The 22,130-nt window shown below is 42.0% G+C and overlaps 1 pseudogene; it reads right to left on the bottom strand.

Moving 5' to 3' along the window:
* Nucleotides 1-19,545: 19,545 nt before the first annotated feature.
* Nucleotides 19,546-20,127, bottom strand: LOC122894357 (annotated as a pseudogene).
* Nucleotides 20,128-22,130: the final 2,003 nt, after the last annotated feature.

Raw genomic sequence — 22,130 nt, 5'->3', positions numbered from 1 at the left:
GAGGTGTCTTCGGGCTTAAAATGAGTTTCTTGGAGGCAACATATAGATGGGTTTTGTTTTTTTATCCATTCTGATACCCTGTGTCTTTTGATTGGGGCATTTAGCCCATTAACATTCAGGGTGACTATTGAGACATATGAATTTAGTGCCATTGTATTGCCTGTAAGGTGACTGTTACTGTATATTGTTTTTGTTACTTTCTGATCTACCACTTGTAGGCTCTCTCTTTGCTTAGAGGACCCCTTTCAATATTTCCTGTAGAGCTGGTTTGGTGTTTGCAAATTCTTTCAGTTTTTGTTTGTCCTGGAAGCTTTTAATCTCTCTTTCTATTTTCAATGATAACCTAGCTGGATATAGTATTCTTGGCTGCATGTTTTTCTTGTTTAGTGCTCTGAAAATATCATGCCAGCTCTTTCTGGCCTGCCAGGTCTCTGTGGATAAGTCAGCTGCCAATCTAATATTTTTACCATTGTATGTTACAGACTTCTTTTTCCTGGCTGCTTTCAGGATTTTCTCTTTGTCACTAAGATTTGTAAATTTTACTATTAGGTGACGGGGTGTGGGCCTATTCTTATTGATTATGAGGGGCGTTCTCTGAACCTCCTGAATTTTGAGGCTCGTTCCCTTTGCCATATTGGGGAAATTCTCCCCAATAATTCTCTCCAGTATACCTTCTGCTCCCCTCTCTTTCTTCTTCTTCTGGAATCCCAATTATTCTAATGTTGTTTCATCTTATGGTGTCACTTATCTCTCGAATTCTCCCCTCATGGTCCAATAGCTTTTAGTCCCTCTTTGGCTCAGCTTCTTTATTCTCTGTCATTTGGTCTTCTATATCGCTAATTCTTTCTTCTGCCTCATTTATCCTAGCAGTGAGAGCCTCCATTTTTTTTTCCAATTTATTTATTTTCAGAAAAACATTATTCATTATTCTTTCACCACACACAGTGCTCCATGCAAGCCATGCCCTCTATAATACCCACTACCTGGTACCCCAACCTCCCAACCCCCGCCACTTCAAACCCCTCAGACTGTTTTTCAGAGTCCATAGTCTCTCATGGTTCACCTCCCCTTCCAATTTACCCAAATTCCCTACTCCTCTCTAACGCCCCTTTACCTCCATGCTATTGGTTATGCTCCACAAATAAGTGAAACCATATGATAATTGACTCTCTCTGCTTGACTGATTTCACTCAGCATAATCTCTTCCAGTCCCGTCCATGTTGCTACAAAAGTTGGGTATTCATCCTTTCTGATGGAGGCATAATACTCCATAGTGTATATGGACCACATCTTCCTTATCCATTCATCCGTTGAAGGGCATCTTGATTCTTTCCATAGTTTGGCGACTGTGGCCATTGCTGCTATAAACATTGGGGTACAGATGGCCCTTCTTTTCAGGACATCTGTGTCTTTGCGGTAAATACCCAGGAGTGCAATTGCAGGGTCGTAGGGAAGCTCTATTTTTAATTTCTTGAGGAATCTCCACACTGTTCTCCAAAGAGGCTGCACCAAATTGCATTCCCACCAACAGTATAAGAGGGTTCCCCTTTCTCCACATCCTCTCCAACACATGTTGTTTCCTGTTTTGTTAATTTTGGCCATTCTAACTGGTGTAAGGTGATATCTCAATGTGGTTTTAATTTTAATCTCCCTGAGGGCTAGTGATGATGAACATTTTTTCATGTGTCTTATAGCCATTTGTATTTCTTCATTGGAGGACTGTCTGTTCATATCTTCTGCCCATTTTCTGATATGATTGTCTGTGTTGTGTGTGTTGAGTTTGAGGAATTCATTATAGATCCTGGATATCAACCTTTTGTCTGTACTGTCATTGCAAATATCTTCTCCCATTCCATGGATTGCCTCTTTGTTTTCTTGACTGTTTCCTTTGCTGTGCAGAAGGTTTTGATTTGATAAAGTCCCAAAAGTTTATTTTCGCTTTTGTTTCCTTTGCCTTTGAAGACGTATCTTGAAAGAAGTTGCTGTGGCTGATATCGAAGAGATTACTGCCTATGTTCTCCTCTAAGATTCTGATGGATTCCTGTCTCACGTTGAGGTCTTTTATCCATTTTGAGTTGATCTTTGTGTACGGTGTAAGAGAATGGTCGAGTTTCATTCTTCTACATATAGCTGTCCCGTTTTCCCAGCACCATTTATTGAAGAGACTGTCTTTTTTCCACTGTATATTTTTTCCTGTTTTGTCGAAGATTAATTGACCATAGAGTTGAGGGTCCATATCAGGGCTCTCTACTCTGTTCCACTGGTCTATGTGTCTGTTTTTATGCCAGTACCATGCTGTCTTGGTGATCACAGCTTTGTAATAAAGCTTGAAATCAGGTAAGGTGATGCCGCCAGCTTTATTTTTGTTTTTCAACATTTCCTTAGAGATTCGGGGTCTCTTCTGATTCCATACAAATTTTAGGATTGTTTGCTCCAGCTCTTTGAAGAATGCCGGTGGAATTTTGATCGGAATGGCATTAAAAGTATAGATTGCTCTAGGCAGTATAGACATTTTAACAATGTTTATTCTTCCGATCCAAGAGCATGGAATGGTCTTCCATCTTTTTGTGTCTTCTTCAATTTCTTTCATGAGTGTTCTATAGTTCCTCAAGTACAGATCCTTTACCTCTTTAGTTAGGTTTATTCCCAGGTATCTTATGGTTCTTGGTGCTATAGTAAATGGAATCGATTCTCTAATTTCCCTTTCTGTATTTTCATTGTTAGTGTATAAGAAAGCCACTGATTTCTGCACATTGACTTTGTAACCTGCCACGCTGCTGAATTGCTGTATGAGTTCTAGTAGTTTGGGGGTGGAGTCTTTCTTGGGTTTTCCATATAAAGAATCATGTCATCTGCGAAGAGAGAGAGTTTGACTTCTTCATTACCAATTTGGATACCTTTTATTTCTCTCTGTTGTCTGACTGCTGTTGCTAGGACTTCTAATACTATGTTGAACAAGAGTGGTGAAAGTGGGCATCCTTGTCTTGTTCCTGATCTCAATGGGAAGGCTGCAAGCTTTTTCCCATTGAGGATGATATTTGCTGTGGGTCTTTCATAGATAGATTTGTTGAGGTTCAGGAATGTTCCCTCTATCCCTATACTTTGAAGCGTTTTAATCAGGAACGGATGCTGGATTTTGTCAAATGCTTTTTCTGCATCAATTGAGAGGACCATGTGGTTCTTCTCTCTTCTCATATTAATTTGTTGTATCACATTGATTGATTTGCGAATGTTGAACCATCCTTGTAGCCCAGGGATGAATCCCACCTGATCATGGTGGATAATCTTTTTAATGTGCTGTTGGATCCTGTTGGCTAGGATCTTGTTGAGAATCTTAGCATCCATATTCATCAGTGATATTGGTCTGAAATTCTCCTTTTTGGTAGGGTCCTTGCCTGGTTTGGGGATCAGGGTAATGCTGGCTTCATAGAAAGAGTCTGGAAGTTTTCCTTCTGCTTCAATTTTTTGAAACAGCTTCAGGAGAATAGGTGTTATTTCTTCTTGGAAGGTTTGGTAGAATTCCCCAGGGAATCCGTCAGGTCCTGGGCTCTTGTTTTTTGGGAGGTTTTTGATCACTGCTTCAATCTCGTTATTAGATATCGGTCTATTCAGGTTGTCGATTTCTTCCTGGTTCAATTTTGGTAGTTTATATTTTTCCAGGAATGCATCCATTTCATCTAGGTTGCTAAGCTTATTGGCATATAACTGTTCGTAATAACTTCTGATGATTGTTTCTACTCCCTTGGCGTTAGTTGTGATCTCTCCCTTTTCATTTTTAATTTTATGAATTTGGGATTTCTCTCTTTTCTTTGGGATTAGTGTAGCCAATGGCTTATCGATCTTATTGATTCTTTCAAAAAACCAGCTTCTAGTTTCATTGATACGTTCTACTGTATCTCTGGTTTCTCCCTCATTGATCTCAGCTCTAATCTTGATGATTTCCCTTCTTATGTGTGGAGTTGGTTTGATTTGTTGTTGATCCTCCAGTTCTTTAAGGTGTAGAGACATTATTGCACCTCATTAATAGCTTTTTTTGATTTCATATTGGTTAGATTTTAGTTCTTTTATTTCTCCAAAAGGGCTTTTATATCTCCCGAGAGGTTTCTCTTATATCTTCCATGCCTTTTTCGATCCCGGCTAGAACCTTGAGAATTGTCATTCTGAACTCTAGATCTGACATATTACCAATGTCCGTATTGATTACGTCCCTAGCCTTCGGTATTGCCTCTTGTTCTTTTTTTTGTGGTGAATTTTTCCTCTTTGTCATTTTGTACAGACAAGAGTATATGAAGGAGCAAGTGAAATACTAAAAGGGTGGCAACAATCCCAGGAAAATATGCTTTAACCAACTCAGAAGAGATCCCAAATCATGAGGGGCGAGAAAGGGGATAAAAAGAGGTTCAAAAAGAAAGAAAGAGAGGGAGGACAAGATGGCGGGGTACTAGGAAGAGGCGTCTTTTCAGCTGGTACCCCAATGTGAGCTGATTACCTACCAAAGAACTCTGATCACCCATGAAATCAGCCTGAGATCAGAATCATACACGTCTGGATCTCTACAGGGGCAGAAGGCGCCAGTGAGCAGGTAAAGCGGAATGGGAACAGCGGACTGATATCGGAAGATAAACAAAAGGGAGAGGGAGCCACCAGAGGCGACCGGTGCAAAAGTAATACCCCGATACAAGCGAGAGTGCGCTGCATCTGGGGACCAGCATTAACTTGGAGACTGGTTGAAAGCATTCCAAAAGAGCAAAGGATCGCGGGGGCAAATTGTGGGAATCGGGGTGGCTAGGGACAGGGGCTTAAGTCCCCGGTCCCAGACGGCCTCCCCGGCGCGGAGGCAGAGAGAGTGCGGCGGAGAAACCGGCTCCTGGTCCCTAAGCCGCCAGCGCGCCCCAGAGCGCGGGGTTCCGGCTCCTGTGAGGGGACGGGAGCCGCGCCGGTCTGCAGAACGCGCACTCGCCCTAACACAAAGCTTGAGATGCACGCGCACGTCGCTCCAGCTCTCCTGGGTTTCTAAGGCCCGGGGGCGCTTCTTGATCCGGGCCATTGTTTCAAAGTCTAAGCCGCGCGAGCGCGAAACTCTTCCCCGGACAGAGGCGCGCAAAAGCCCAGCCTGCGGCTTCCGGACCAGCGCCCCGTTCTCAGTGCCCCAGACGCGCGCCCGACCCACAGCCGCCTCTGAAAAGAGGTGCGCGCAAGCCGGGCACTCCCAGCCCGGGCCGGCGGCAAAATCTCAGTGTGCGATCGCTGCTTGGAACCTCTCTGGCGGTCAGGAGCTCCCAGACAGCCGCCACTGCCTTGGCTTTGGGGACGAGCAAAAGATCCTGCGCCCCCAGGGTCTTTAACTTGGAACCTGCACTGCCAGCGTCCAAGGGGGAATTTATTCAGCTTCTGCACCCAGACTGAGGCTTCTCTCTGAGACGGAGATCAGGAAGTGTTCCAGGGTGCACCTTGACTGCACCAGAGTGGATACATCCAGCTACATCTGTTCAGTCTTCTCCCACCAAAATGACTAGGAGGAGGAATGCCCAACAGAAGAAAAATACAGAGGATGGACCTTCCACAATAGAGCTAACGGCTATCAACATAGACAATATGTCGGAAAGAGAATTCAGGCTAACAATTATCCAGGCAATAGCTAGGTTGGAGAAAGCCATGGATGACCAAACAGAATTGATTAGGGCCGAACTGAAAGCGACCAGACAGGATGTTCACAATGTTAGGGCGGAGCTTAAAGCTACCAGGGAGGAGGTCCACAATGCTCTCAATGAGTTCCAATCCAATCTAAACTCTCTCAATGCTAGGGTAACTGAGACAGAAGATAGAATTAGTGATCTGGAAGACAAACAGATAGAGAGAAAGGATCAGGAGGAAGCCTGGAACAAACAGCTTCGATCCCACGAAAGCAGAATTAGGGAAATAAGTGATGCCATGAAGCGTTCCAACGTCAGAATTATTGGAATTCCTGAAGGGGAGGAGAAAGAAAGAAGTCTAGAAGATGTCGTGGAACAAGTCCTTCATGAAAACTTTCCGAATCTCGCGAATGAAACCAGCGTTCATGTACTAGAGGCTGAACGGTCTCCACCCAAGATTATACACTCCAAAAAAACATCACGACACCTGATAGTCAAATTGAGAAATTATAATTGTAGGTATAATCTCTTGAAAGCTGCCAGGGCAAAGAGTCTCCTTACTTACAGAGGGAAGCCCATCAGAATAACGTCAGACCTGTCCACAGAGACCTGGCAAGCCAGAAGAGGCTGGCAAGATATATTCAGGGCACTAAATGAGAAGAACATGCAACCAAGAATACTTTATCCAGCAAGACTGACATTCAAAATGGATGGAGAGATAAAGAGTTTCCAAGACCGGCAAGACTTAAAAGACTATGCAACCACCAAGCCGATACTGCAGGAAATATTAAGGGGGGTTCTATAAAAGAGGAAAAATCCCAAGAATAGCATTGAACAGAAATATAGAGACAGTCTACAGAAAGAAAGACTTCAAAGGTAACTCGATGTCAATAAAAACGTATCTATCAATAATCACTCTCAATGTGAATGGCCTAAATGCACCCATAAAACGGCACAGGGTTGCAGATTGGATAAAACGACAGGACCCATCCATATGCTGTCTACAAGAGACCCATTTTGAACCTAAAGATACACGCAGACTGAAAGTGAAGGGGTGGAGAAGCATCTTTCATGCCAATGGGACTCAAAAGAAGGCTGGGGTAGCGATTCTCATATCAGATATACTAGACTTCAAACTAAAGACTGTAGTCAGAGATACAGAAGGACACTACATAATCCTTAAAGGGACTATCCACCAAGATGATCTAACAATTGTAAATATCTATGCTCCCAATATGGGAGCAGCCAATTACTTAAGAAAACTGTTAATCAAGATAAAGAGTCATATTGATATGAATACACTAATAGTAGGTGATCTTAACACGCCTCTTTCAGAATTAGACAGATCATCGAAGCAGAAAATCAATAAAGAAACAAGAGCATTGAATGACACATTGGACCAGATGGACCTCATAGATATATACAGAACATTCTACCCTAAAACAGCAGAATACTCATTCTTCTCAAGTGCACACGGAACCTTCTCCAGAATAGACCACATACTGGGTCACAAATCAGGACTCAGCCGATACCAAAAGACTGAGATTATTCCCTGCATATTATCAGATCACAATGCTTTGAAACTGGAGCTCAATCACAAGGAAAAGTTCCGAAGGAACTCAAACACCTGGAAGCTAAAGACTACCTTGCTTAAGAATGCTTGGATCAACCAGGAGATCAAAGAAGAACTGAAACAATTCATGGAAACCAATGAGAATGAAGACACTTCGGTCCAAAACCTATGGGATACAGCAAAGGCGGTCCTAAGGGGAAAATATATAGCCATCCAAGCCTTGCTCAAAAAAATTGAAAAATCCAGAACACACCAGCTGTCTCTACACCTTAAAAAACTGGAGGATCAACAACAAATCAAACCAACTCCACACATAAGAAGGGAAATCATCAAGATTAGAGCTGAGATCAATGAGGTAGAAACCAGAGATACAGTAGAACGTATCAATGAAACTAGAAGCTGGTTTTTTGAAAGAATCAATAAGATCGATAAGCCACTGGCTACACTAATCCAAAAGAAAAGAGAGAAAGCACAAATTCATAAAATTATGAATGAAAAGGGAGAGATCACAACTAACACCAAGGAAGTAGAAACAATCATCAGAAGTTATTACGAACAGTTATATGCCAATAAGCTTAGCAACCTAGATGAAATGGATGCATTCCTGGAAAAATATAAACTACCAAAATTGAACCAGGAAGAAATCGACAAACTGAATAGACCGATATCTAATAACGAGATTGAAGCAGTGATCAAAAACCTCCCAAAAAACAAGAGCCCAGGACCTGACGGATTCCCTGGGGAATTCTACCAAACCTTCCAAGAAGAAATAACACCTATTCTCCTGAAGCTCTTTCAAAAAATTGAAGCAGAAGGAAAACTTCCAGACTCTTTCTATGAAGCCAGCATTACCCTGATCCCCAAACCAGGCAAGGACCATACCAAAAAGGAGAATTTCAGACCAATATCACTGATGAATATGGATGCTAAGATTCTCAACAAGATCCTAGCCAACAGGATCCAACAGCACATTAAAAAGATTATCCACCATGATCAGGTGGGATTCATCCCTGGGCTACAAGGATGGTTCAACATTCGTAAATCAATCAATGTGATACAACAAATTAATATGAGAAGAGAGAAGAACCACATGGTCCTCTCAATTGATGCAGAAAAAGCATTTGACAAAATCCAACATCCGTTCCTGATTAAAACGCTTCAAAGTATAGGGATAGAGGGAACATTCCTGAACCTCATCAAATCTATCTATGAAAGACCCACAGCAAATATCATCCTCAATGGGAAAAAGCTTGCAGCCTTCCCGTTGAGATCAGGAACAAGACAAGGATGCCCACTTTCACCACTCTTATTCAACATAATATTAGAAGTCCTAGCAACAGCAATCAGACAACAGAGAGAAATAAAAGGTATCCAAATTGGTAATGAAGAAGTCAAACTCTCTCTCTTCGCAGATGACATGATTCTTTATATGGAAAACCCAAAAGACTCCACCCCCAAACTACTAGAACTCATACAGCAATTCAGCAGCGTGGCAGGATACAAAGTCAATGTGCAGAAATCAGTAGCTTTCTTATACACTAACAATGAAAATACAGAAAGGGAAATTAGAGAATCGATTCCATTTACTATAGCACCAAGAACCATAAGATACCTGGGAATAAACCTAACTAAAGAGGTAAAGGATCTATACTTGAGGAACTATAGAACACTCATGAAAGAAATTGAAGAAGACACAAAAAGATGGAAGACCATTCCATGCTCTTGGATCGGAAGAATAAACATTGTTAAAATGTCTATACTGCCTAGAGCAATCTATACTTTTAATGCCATTCCGATCAAAATTCCACCGGCATTCTTCAAAGAGCTGGAGCAAATAATCCTAAAATTTGTATGGAATCAGAAGAGACCCCGAATCGCTAAGGAAATGTTGAAAAACAAAAATAAAGCTGGCGGCATCACCTTACCTGATTTCAAGCTTTATTACAAAGCTGTGATCACCAAGACAGCATGGTACTGGCATAAAAACAGACACATAGACCAGTGGAACAGAGTAGAGAGCCCTGATATGGACCCTCAACTCTATGGTCAATTAATCTTCGACAAAACAGGAAAAAATATACAGTGGAAAAAAGACAGTCTCTTCAATAAATGGTGCTGGGAAAACTGGACAGCCATATGTAGAAGAATGAAACTCGACCATTCTCTTACACCATACACAAACATCAACTCAAAATGGATAAAAGACCTCAACGTGAGACAGGAATCTATCAGAATCTTAGAGGAAAACATAGGCAGTAATCTCTTCGATATCAGCCACAGCAACTTCTTTCAAGATACGTCTCCAAAGGCAAAGGAAACAAAAGTGAAAATAAACTTCTGGGACTTCATCAAAATCAAAAGCTTCTGCACAGCAAAGGAAACAGTCAAAAAAAACAAAGAGGCAACCCACGGAATGGGAGAAGATATTTGCAAATGACAGTACAGACAAAAGGTTGATATCCAGGATCTATAATGAACTCCTCAAACTCAACCCACACGAAACAGACAAACACATCAAAAAATGGGCAGAAGATATGAACAGACACTTCTCCAATCAAGAAATACAAATGGCTATCAGGCACATGAAAAAATGCTCATCATCATTAGCCCTCAGGGAGATTCAAATTAAAACCACATTGAGATATCACCTTACACCAGTTAGAATGGCCAAAATTAACAAAACAGGAAACAACCTGTGTTGGAGAGGATGTGGAGAAAGGGGAACCCTCTTCCACTGTTGGTGGGAATGCAAGTTGGTGCAGCCTCTTTGGAGAACAGTGTGGAGATTCCTCAAGAAATTAAAAATAGAGCTTCCCTACGACCCTGCAATTGCACTCCTGGGTATTTACCCCAAAGATACAGATGTCGTGAAAAGAAGGGCCATCTGTACCCCAATGTTTATAGCAGCAATGGCCACAGTCGCCAAACTATGGAAAGAACCAAGATGCCCTTCAACGGATGAATGGATAAGGAAGATGTGGTCCATATACACTATGGAGTATTATGCCTCCATCAGAAAGGACGAATATCCAACTTTTGTAGCAACATGGACGGGACTGGAAGAGATTATGCTGAGTGAAATCAGTCAAGCAGAGAGAGCCAATTATCATATGGTTTCACTCATTTGTGGAGCATAACCAATAGCATGGAGGACAAGGGGCGTTAGAGAGGAGTAGGGAATTTGGGTAAATTGGAAGGGGAGTTGAACCATGAGAGACTATGGACTCTGAAAAACAGTCTGAGGGGTTTGAAGTGGCGGGGGGGGGGAGGTTGGTGTACCAGGTGGTGGGTATTATAGAGGGCATGGATTGCATGGAGCACTGGGCGTGGTGAAAAAATAATGAATACTGTTTTTCTGAAAATAAATAAATTGGAAAAAAAAAAGAAAGAAAGAAAAAAAAAGAAAAAGAAAAAGAAAAGAAAACAAAAGGTTACAAATAGAAAATGAATAAAGAAAAATATATGGACTCTGAAAAACAGTCTGAGGGGTTTGAAGTGGCGGGGGGGTGGGAGGTTGGGGTACCAGGTGGTGGGTATTATAGAGGGCACAGCTTGCATGGAGCACTGGGTGTGGTGAAAAAATAATGAATACTGTTTTTCTGAAAATAAATAAATTGGGAAAAAAAAAAAAAAAAAAAAAAAATATAAAGTGAAAATATATATGTATTAGATAAACTAGTTAAAAAATGTTAAAAAGAAAAGGGTAAAAGTTAAAAAAATTTTTAGCAGAAGAAGAGAGAAAAAAAATGAAAAAGAAAAAAATTAAATTAACTGCAAGACTAAAAAAAATCACAGGGAGAAATCATGAGTTCCGTGCTTTGCTTTCTCCTCCTCTGGAATTCTGCTGCTCTCCTTGGTATTGAAACTGCACTCCTTGGTAGGTGAACTTGGTCTTGCCTGGATTTCTTGTTGATCTTCTGGGGGAGGGGCCTGGTGTAGTGATTCTCAAGAGTCTTTGCCCCAGGCAGAACTGCACCGGCCTTACCAGGGGCCGGGCTGAGTAATCCGCTTGGGTTTGCTTTCAGGAGCTTTTGTTCCCTGAGCGCTTTCCGTAGAGTTCTGGAGGACGGGAATACCAATGGAGGCCTCCTGATCTCCGGCCCAGAGAAGCCGAGAGCCTGGGGCCCCACTCCTCAGTGTGCCCTCAGAGAACAGCGCCCTGTTACTCCCGTCTGCCTGACCTCCAGCCGCGCTCTGAATTCACCGAGCCTGAGGCCAGTTCAAGGTAACCCCGAGCTGTGAGCTTACTGTCGGCTCTGTCTCTGTAGCCGGCTTTCCCATTCCAATACCCACAAGCTCTGCGACACTCGTACACCCACTATCCTTCTGTGAACCTGTGGGACCTGAGGCCACGCTGACCCCGCGTGGGCTTCGCCCCGGTTTAGCCTCTGGAGCGATGTTCCTCAACGGAACAGACTTTTAAAAGTCCTGATTTTGTGCTCCGTTGCTCCGCCGCTTGCCAGGAGCCAGCCCCTCACCCTGGGGTCTATCTTCCTGTCGCTTTGGATTCACTTCTCCGCCAGTCCTACCTTTCAGAAAGTGGTTGTTTTTCTGTTTCCAGAATTGCTGTTCTTCTTCTCTTCGATCTGCCAATAGATTTGCAGGTGTTTGCAATCTTTAAATAAGCTCTCTAGCTGATCTCCTGCTAGCTGAAGTAGTCTCAGCCTGCTACGTCTCCGCCATCTTGACTCCTCCAAATTCTACACTTTTATCTACCCGAGAATGTCAGAGTCTTCTCCTTTTAGGCCATATTCTAGAGGGAGCTTGTCCTGGCACACTCAGAGGTATTCTGAAAATTTCCTGAGCAATGAGCACATCCTCTGATAGGAATTTACTGACTTTTCCTGAGAAATATGTCTGTCACTCTAGCTTATCCATTTTGCAAAGCTAGCTAATGCACATATATAGATTGTCAGAATTCCCACAATTTCTGGGAAGGACCCTCTGTTGTTGCAAACTTGACTGCTGTTTTGTTCTATCCAGATGTTCTCCACAGTGTGTCCCTGCAAAGTGGTGTTTTGCTTGATAAACAGGTCTCCACTGGAGCTGCTCCAGTGTTTAATGGAGAGGAGACCTGAACACCTCATTGGAACACAAGATAAGATGTGACTGATAACGTGAGACAGGAAAAGTACTGTGAGAGTGCCGAGATTCCTGTTGGAGGTGAGATTTCAGTTGTTAAAGAGGTTCTTTCTTTTTTAAGTAAAAACTACGAAGATACAATGTGTTTGAAACAATTAATATAATATCAACCTTAAAAAAGAATCACTGGTTTTAATGGTTAGCACCTGTCCAAAGAATGGGCATAGCAGGATTTTTAAAAAAATTAATTTATTTATGTTCAGCATAACAGTATTCATTATTTTTTCACCACACCCAGTGCTCCATGCAATCCTTGCTCTCTATAATACCCACCACCTGGTACCCCAATCTCCCACACCCCTGTCACTTCAAACCCCTCAGATTGTTTTTCAGAGTACATAGTCTCTCATGATTCACCTCCCCTTCCAATTTCCCCCAACTCCCTTCTCCTCTCCAACTCCTTATGTCCTCCATGCTATTTGTTATGCTCCACAAATAAATGAAACCATATGATAATTGACTCTTTCTGCTTGACTTATTTCATCCAGCATAATCTCTTTGAGTCCCATCCTTGTTGCTACAAAAGTTGGGTATTCATCCTTTCTGATGGAGGCATACCTGATTTCAAGCTTTACTACAAAGCTGTGATCACCAAGAAAACATGGTACTGGCATAAAAACAGACACATAGACCAGTGGAACAGAGTAGAGAGCCCAGATATGGACCCTCAACTCTATGGTCAATTAATCTTCGACAAAATAGGAAAAAATATACAGTGGAAAAAAGACAGTCTCTTTAATAAACGGTGCTGTGTAAACTGGACAGCTATATGTAGAAGAATGAAACTAGACCATTCTCTTACACTGCACACAAAGATAAACTCAAAATGGATAAAATACCTCAACATGGGACAGGAATCCATCAGAATTCTAGAGGAGAACATAGGCAGTAATCTCTTCGATATCAGCCACAGCAACTTCTTTCAAGATACGTCTCCAAAGGCAAAGGAAACAAAAGCGAAAATGAACTTCTGGGACTTCGTCAAAATCAAAAGCTTCTGCACAGCATAGGAAACAGTCAAAAAAACAAAGAGGCAACCCACGGAATGGGAGAAGATATTTGCAAATGACAGTACAGACAAAAGGTTGATATACAGGATCTATAACGAACTCCTCAAACTCAACACACAGGAAACAGGCAATCATATCAAAAAATGGGCAGAGGATATGATCAGACACTTCTCCAACGAAGACATACAAATGGCTATCAGACACATGAAAAAATGTTCATCATCATTAGCCCTCAGGGAGATTCAAATTAGAACCACATTGAGATATCACCTTACACCAGTTAGAATGGCCAAAATTAACAAAACAGGAAACAACATGTGTTGGAGAGGATGTGGAGAAAGGGGAACACTCTTACACGGGTGGTGGGAATGCAAGTTGGTGCATCCTCTTTGGAGAACAGTGTGGAGATTACTCAAGAAATTAAAAAGAGAACTTTACTATGACCCTGCCATTGCACTCCTGGGTATTTACCCCAATGATTCAGATGTAGTGAAAAGAAGGGCCATCTGTACCCCAATGTTTATAGCAGCAATGGCCACGGTCACCAAACTATGAAAAGAACCAAGATGCCTTTCAATGGACGAATGGATAAAAAAGATGTGATCCATATACTCTATGGAGTATTTTGCCTCCTTCAGAAAGGACAAGGACCCAACTTTTGTAGCAACATGGCCGGGACTGGAAGAGATTATGCTGAGTGAAATCATTCAAGCAGAGAAAGTCAATTATCATATGGTTTCACTTATTTGTGGAGCATAACAAATAGCATGGAAGACATAGGCAGATAGGGAGGAGAAGGGAGTTGGGGGAAACTGGAAGGGGAGGTGAGCCATGAAAGACTATGGACTCTGAAAAACAATTTGAGGGTTTTGAAGGGGCGGGGGGTGGGAGGTCGGGGTACCAGGTGGTGTGTATTATAGAGGGCATGGATTGCATGGAATACTGGGTGTGGTGCAAAAAATAATGAATACTGTTATGCTGAAAATAAAAAATAAATTAAAAAAATGATGTAGTGTCCTTCTGTATCTCTGACTACATTCTTAGTTTAAAATTTAATTTGACTGATATGAGAATCGCTACCCCAGCTTTCTTTTGATGCCTTTGTCATGAAAGATGCTTCTCCATCCCTTCACTTTCAGTCTGGGTTTATCTTTAGGTTCAAAATGGGTTTCTTGTAGACAAAATATGGATGGGTCCTGTCGTTTTATCTAGTCTGCAACTCTGTGCCATTTTATTGGTGCATTTAGGCCATTCACTTTGAGAGTGATTATTGATTGATATGTTTTTATTGACATCGTGTTACCTTTGAAGTCTTTGTTTTTGTAGATTGTTTCTATATTTCTGTTCAATGATATTATTAAGACTTTTCCTCTTTTATTGAACCCCTCTTAATATTTCCTTCAGTGTCGGCTTGGTGGTTGCATCGTATTTTAAGCCTTGCCGGTCTTGGAAACTCTTTATCTCTCCATCCATTTTGAATGTCAGTCTTGCTGGATAAAGTATTCTTGGTTGCATGTTCTTCTCATTTAGTGCCCTGAACATATCTTGCCAGAACTTTCTGGCTTGCCATGTCTTTGTGGACAGATCTGACGTTATTCTGATGGGTTTTTCTCAGTATGTAAGGAGCTTCTTTTTCCTAGCTGTTTTCAAGCTGTCTACAATTATAATTCTTCATTCTTACTATTAGGTGTCTCAAAGACTTTCAAGAATCTATATTCTTGGGAGGAAACCGTTCAGCCTCTAGTACATGAATGCTGGTTCCAGTCGTGAGATTGGGAAAATTTTCATGACGGACTTGTTCCACTCTATCTTCTAGACTTCTTTTTTTCTCCTCACCTTCATGGATTCCAATAATTCTGACATTGGAATGTTTCATGGCATCATTTATTTCCCTGATTCTGTTTTCATGGCTTCTAAACTGTTTGTTCAAGGTTTCCTTCTGATCCTTTCTCTCTATCTGTTTGTCCTCCAGATCACTAGTACTATCTTCTGTCTCAGTTACCCTAGCTTTTAGAGAATTTAGTTTAGATTGGAACTCATTGAGAGCATTTTGAACTTTATTACTTGTACCTTTAAGTTCTGCCCTAACATTGTGAACATCATCCCTGGTGGCTTTCAGTTCTGCCTTAATCAATTCCATTTGGTCAACCAGGGCTTTCCCCAACCTAGCTATTGCCTGGATAATTGTTAGCCTGAATTCCCTTTCCAACATATTGTCTATGTCGATAGCCATTAGCTCTGTTGCAGAAGGTCCATCCTCTGTATTTTTCTTCTTTTGGGAATTCCTTCTCCTAGTCATTTTGGTGAGAGTTGACTGAACGGATGTAGCTGGGTATATCGGCTGTGGTGCAGTCAAGGTGCACCCTGGAACCCTTTAGAGCAATCAGGATTCCCCACCCAAATGAGAGAAAAAAGAAAAGAAAAAGAAAAAAGAGAGAGAGAGAGAGAGAGAGAGAGACAGGAAAAAAGGGAAGATAAAAGAGAAGGTTCAGCTGAGATTTGTCCCAAGGTAAGATTTATGAAGTATACAAACAAAAACAGACAAACAAAAAGACTGAGAAAAGTTTATAACAAGAGAAAAAATATATATATATAAAAGCAAAAAAAAACCCCAAAACCCCAAAAAACAAAAACGAAGAACTTCGTCAAAAAGAACCCCAAGTATAAGATTTATATACTATCAGGACAAACACAAATACAGAAAAACACTGGTGGAAGAAAAAGATGGGAGAGTGGTTATAAATTCTCAGTGTGGGCAAGAAATGTTATTTTGATTCTTCCTGGATGTATCTTGCTATCTATTTTAATGGACTCAACTTTCCTAAGATAAAGGGGGATTAAAAATTGGTTTACCTATAGAGGTGGCATTGATTGGAAAAAGGGAATTACGTTGAACGTTAACTCTATATGAATATTAGAAAATAAAAATAGAAAAGGAATAAACTAGACTAAACTAAACTAAAATTTTAAAAAATTAAAAGAAAAGAAAATCAAAAGAAAAACACGGGTATATTTATCTAGAAGTTCAGGTTAAAAGGCTATTATGGAATTTGATGTACTGGATATCTCACTGTTATGGTAAATAGGTTATAAAATTATCTATATTAAAAAAATGAACCAGAATAGTGGGAACGAGTTAAAAATAAAAGTTGTCCTATGAAGTAGTGGTGTTTTTTCTCTTGTCATCTTTTTTTTTGCCTCCACCACCACCCCCGTTGGTTTTCTGGAGGTGGGCCCTGCCATGTGGTTTTCAGTCAATGATGTTCCCTGAGTTAATTCCCCTCCCCCCTCAAAGTGGTGGGTTCTGAGAAAACTGGTCTTTGAGGCTTTTGTTCTTCAGAGGTTTTTTTTTTAAAATCTATTTTCAGCATAACAGTATTCATTGTTTTTGCACCACACCCAGTGCTCCATGCAATCCATGCTCTCTCCAATACCCACCACCTGGCTCCCCCAACCATCCACCCCTCGCCACTTCAAACCCCTCATATTGTTGTTCAGAGTCCATAGTCTCTCATGGTTCACCTCCCCTTCCAATTTCCCCCAACTCCCTTCTCCTCTCTATCTCTCAATGTCCTCCATGCTATTTGTTCTGCTCCACTAATAAGTGAAACCATATGATAGTTGACTCTCTCTGCTTGACTTATTTCACTCAGCATCATCTCTTCCAGTCCCGTCCATGTTGCTACAAAAGTTGGGTCCTCGTTTTTTCTGATGGAGGCAAAATACTCCATAGTGTATATGGGTCACACCTTCCTTATCCATTCGTCCGTTGAAGGGCATCTTGGTTCTTTCCACAGTTTGGCGACCGTGGCCATTGCTGGTATAAACATTGGGGTACAGATGGCTTTTCTTTTTTTTTTAATTTATTTTTTATTTTCAGCATAACAGTATTCATTATATTTGCACCACACCCAGTGCTCCATGCAATTCGTGCCCTCTATAATAACTACCACTGGGTACCCGGACCTCCCACCCCCAACCCTTCAAAACCCTCAGAGTCCATAGTCTCTCATGGTTCACCTCCCCTTCCAATTTCCCCCAACTCCCTTCTCCTCTCTAACACCCCTTGTCCTCCATGCTATTTGTTATGCTCCACAGATAAGTGAAACCATATGATAATTGACTCTCTCTGCTTGACTTATTTCACTCAGCATCATCTCTTCCAGTCCCGTCCATGTTGCTACAAAAGTTACTCTGGAGGTTTTTATGTTTGTTCACTAGTTTTCTTTCGCCTTGACAGTTTTTGATGGTTTTGGGGGCTTTAGAGGAAAGCCAACTGCACCCCAACCTCACTCTCAGAGAGAAGCCTCAGTTTGCTCCCCTGTGGGTGCTGCAGAGCACATAAGATCCCCCTCAGCTGCTGGCAGAGCAGGTTCCGAGGCGCGGTCTCTGGGGACACAGGATCTTCTGCTTGTACCCCAAACCATGGCAGCGGTGACTGTCTGGGCTGCTGTAGACCACTGGAGAGGTTCCAAGCAGTGATTGCACACTAAGATTTTCCCGCTGGCCTGAGCTGGGAGTGCCTGGTCTTTCCAGGTCGAGAACACCAGGCTGGCGCCTGCACGCTCCTCTCTCAGGGAAGGGTGTGGGGCTCACGAGTCTCAGGCTCTGATAGCATAGTGAGGCGTTCTGCTGTCTGGCCAGGGTCCTAGCCCCTCAGGGAGCCAGACCCATGTGTTCTCAGGTGCAATGGAGGCTCAGGCACCAAGACAAGGTTTCTTCACCACACTCTCTCTAGTTCCGCTCCAGAGGTGGATGTCCTTGGTCGGAGGACTTAAGCCCATGTCCCTGCTGCCCTATTTCCCACAATTTCCTCCCGTGATCCTTTGCTCTTTTTGATTGCTTTCAACCAGATTGCAAGTTAATGCTGGTCTCCAGATGCAGGGCGCTCTTGTATTGGGGTATTACTTTCCAATCAGTCTCCTCTGTTGGCTCCCTCCCCCTTTTGTTTATCTTCCGATATCAGTACAACGTTCCCACTCTGCTTTACCTGCCCACTGGTGTCTTCTGCCCCTGTAGAGATCTAGATGTGTATAATTCTGATCTCAGACTGATTTAATGGGTGATTCAGTTGTTTGGTAGGTAATCAGCTCACTTTAGGTTACAGGTTGAAAGGGCACCTCCTCCTACTTCCCCGCTATCCTGTCTCCCCACCTTGGCTAAGTGATTTATAAAAAACGAATCAGAGCCTGGTTTCTTTCATCTCTTCTATTGTTTCCTAGTCTTTATATAATTTATTTCTGCTCTAATCTTGCTATTTCCTTCCTTTTGCTATATACAGGTTACAACTGATTTTTTTCAAGCCCCCAAAGGTGTAATGTTTGTGATTTATTTGATATTTTTCTTGCTTCTTAAGGTCTTCCTGTATGCTGTGTATTTCTGTCTTAGGCCCACTTTTGCTTCAGAGAAATTACATGATTGTGATAGAGGTTTTATACTCGTGTGTGTGTGTGTGTGTGTGTGTGTGTGATATCTTCTGGCTCTGCTGGAGGATTTTGTGATCCACAAAGAGTCCCCACTGTGATTCCTTTAAAGGTTTTGTTACCTGCATCAGGATATTTGTAATTTATTGGTATTTAAGTACAAGGGGAAACTAATGTACTTGACTGTGTTTTGTGCATGCTAGTATATTTGTCTTCCTGCTACAACTAAGTTTCCAAGTCAGAGAGTGAATAGGTAAGCACAGAATAATGTCAAGGAGGCTCCCTTGAGGAAACTGCTCTATGGAGAGGAAACCCCAGACCCACACAGGAAACCTGCCATAGCTTCCTCTGACCTGCTCCTGGGATTACAGACAGCATTGATGAATAGTGTGCGCCCTCTGCTGGTCTGATACTCTTGTAGTTTGAGGTTTTTTTTTTTCCCAATTTATTTATTTTCAGAAAAACAGTATTCATTATTTTTTCACCACACCCAGTGCTCCATGCAAGCTGTGCCCTCTATAATACCCACCACCTGGTACCCCAACCTCCCACCCCCCCGCCACTTCAAACCCCTCAGATTGTTTTTCAGAGTCCATAGTCTCTCATGGTTCACCTCCCCTTCCAATTTACCCAAATTCCCTACTCCTCTCTAACGGCCCTTGTCCTCCATGCTATTGGTTATGCTCCACAAATGAGTGAAACCATATGATAATTGACTCTCTCTGCTTGACTTATTTCACTCAGCATAATCTCTTCCAGTCCCGTCCATGTCGCTACAAAAGTTTGAGGTTTGTGTCTGGGCTCACACTGAGGGCCCCTCACTGTGTCCTTCACACAGTAATACATGGCCGTGTCCTCGGCTCTCAGGCTATTCATCTGAAGATACAGCATGTTCTTGCCGTTGTCTCTGGAGATGGTGAATCGGCCCTTCACAGAGTCTGCATAGTATGTTTTACTTCCATCATACCAAATAACTGCGACCCACTGTAGCCCATTCCCGGGAGCCTGGCGGACCCAGTGCATGCCATAGCTACTGAAGGTGAATCCAGAGGCTTCACAGGAGAGTCTCAGGGACCCCCCAGGCTTCACCAGGTCTCCCCCAGACTCCACCAGCTGCACCTCGCACTCGACACCTGTAGATACAAGACATCCCAGTCAGGAATCTGTCACACACCCATGGTTTCGCTCACTCCCATCCACTCACATCCTCAATTTCTTTTGTTCTCTATACATTACCTTTTAAAAGAACAACAAGGAAAACCCAGCCAAGCACAAAGTCCATGGTGAGTTCTCTGTGTTCTGTCTTGATCAGTGAATGTGGACACGTGGAAATGCCAGGCCTGGGGCTCCTCTCCCAGCTGCATGGTCCGGGCTGGGCTGTTTTATTCAGTGGTGGGCAGACCTTATTTGCATGTCATCTGCGTATATATTTAGCTCCAACTTAGGTTCAATTTTTTACAAGTTAAAAACAAAGATTCCATTGTTTGTAGATCACTTTGTTTAGACGGCACTGTGTCAGTATGTAGCATTTTAATGTATGAACAGAATTGTCTTTTCTTCTTTTTTCTATTACAGCATTTTAAAAATTGTTGTGTTATGTTACTCACCATACAGCACATCATTAGTTTTTGATGTAGTGCCATGATTCATTGTTTGTGTATAATGCCCAGTGCACTTTGCAACCGGTGCCTTCCTTAATACCCATCACCAGGCTCATACATCCCCCTACCCTCCTCCATTCTAAAACCCTCAGGTCATTTCCTGGAGACTGTAGTCTCTTATGGTTCATCTGACACTTTGATTTATCCCCTTCACCCTTTCCTTCTGCTAATGTCCTCCAAGCTATTCCTTATGTTGCACAAATAAGTGAAATCATATGACAATTGGCTTTTTAGATTGACTTATTTCACTCAGCATAATCACCTCAAGTTCTATCCATGTTGAATAAAATACTCAGTATTTATCTTTTTTATAGGTAATATTGGCAGTCTATTTATTTTTTTAGATGCAAAAATCTAACTTTTATTATTCTGTATGCAGAAGATATGTATTTTGTTATTTCCTTGCAGTATTTTTTTCAATTTATTTATTTTCAGAAAAAATTATTCATTATTTTTTCAGCACACCCAGTGCTCCATGCAAGCTGTGCCCTCTATAATACCCACCACCTGGTACCCCAACCTCCCACCCCCCCGCCACTTCAAACCCCTCAGATTGTTTTTCAGAGTCCATAGTCTCTCATGGTTCACCTCCCCTTCCAATTTACCCAAATTCCCTACTCCTCTCTAACGCCCCTTGTCCTCCATGCTATTGGTTATGCTCCACAAATAAGTGAAACCATATGATAATTGACTCTCTCTGCTTGACTGATTTCACTCAGCATAATCTCTTCCAGTCCCGTCCATGTTGCTACAAAAGTTGGGTATTCATCCTTTCTGATGGAGGCATAATACTCCATAGTGTATATGGTGGTTCTGTCTGACGTTATTCTGATGGGCTTCCCTCTGTAAGTAAGGAGCCTCTTTGCCCTGGAGGCTTTCAAGAGATTATACCTACAATTATAATTCCTCAATTTGACTATCAGGTGTCGTGATTTTTTTTGGAATGTAGAATCTTGGGTGGAGACCGTTCAGTCTCTAGTACATGAACGCTGGTTTCATTGGCGAGATTCGGAAAATTTTCATGAAGGACTTGTTCCACTATATCTTCTAGACTTCTTTCTTTCTCCTCCCCTTCAGAGATTCCAATAATTCTGACGTTGGAATGCTTCATGGCATCATTTATTTCCCTGATTCTGCTTTCGTGGGATCTAAGCTGTTTGTTCCAGGCTTCCTCCTGATCCTTTCTCTCTATCTGTTTGTCTTCCAGATCACTAATTCTATCTTCTGTCTCAGTTACCCTAGCTTTGAGAGAGTTTAGATTAGATTGGAACTCATTGAGAGCATTGTGGACCTCCTCCCTGGTAGCTTTAAGCTCCACCCTAACATTGTGAACATCCTGTCTGGTCGCTTTCAGTTCGGCCCTAATCAATTCTGTTTGGTCATCCATGGCCTTCTCCAACCTAGCTATTGCCTGGATAATTGTTAGCCTGAATTCTCTTTCCGACATATTGTCTATGTTGATAGCCGCTAGCTCTGTTGCAGAAGGTCCATCCTCTGTGTTTTTCTTCTGTTGGGCATTCCTCCTCCTAGTCATTTTGGTGGGAGAAGACTGAACAGATGTAGCTGGATGTATCAACTCTGGTGCAGTCAAGGTGTACCCTGGAACACTTCTGAGCAATCAGGACTCCCCACCCAAACGAGAGACAAAAGAAAAGAAAAAGAAAAAGAAAAAGGAAAAGATGAAAAAG

This window comes from Neovison vison, chromosome 13 (genome assembly GCF_020171115.1).
Source record: "Neovison vison isolate M4711 chromosome 13, ASM_NN_V1, whole genome shotgun sequence".
In the NCBI taxonomy this organism is placed as follows: Eukaryota; Metazoa; Chordata; class Mammalia; order Carnivora; family Mustelidae; genus Neogale; species Neogale vison.
The sequence above is the reverse complement of the archived record's forward strand: the minus strand, read 5'-3'. Positions and strand labels throughout refer to the sequence as shown.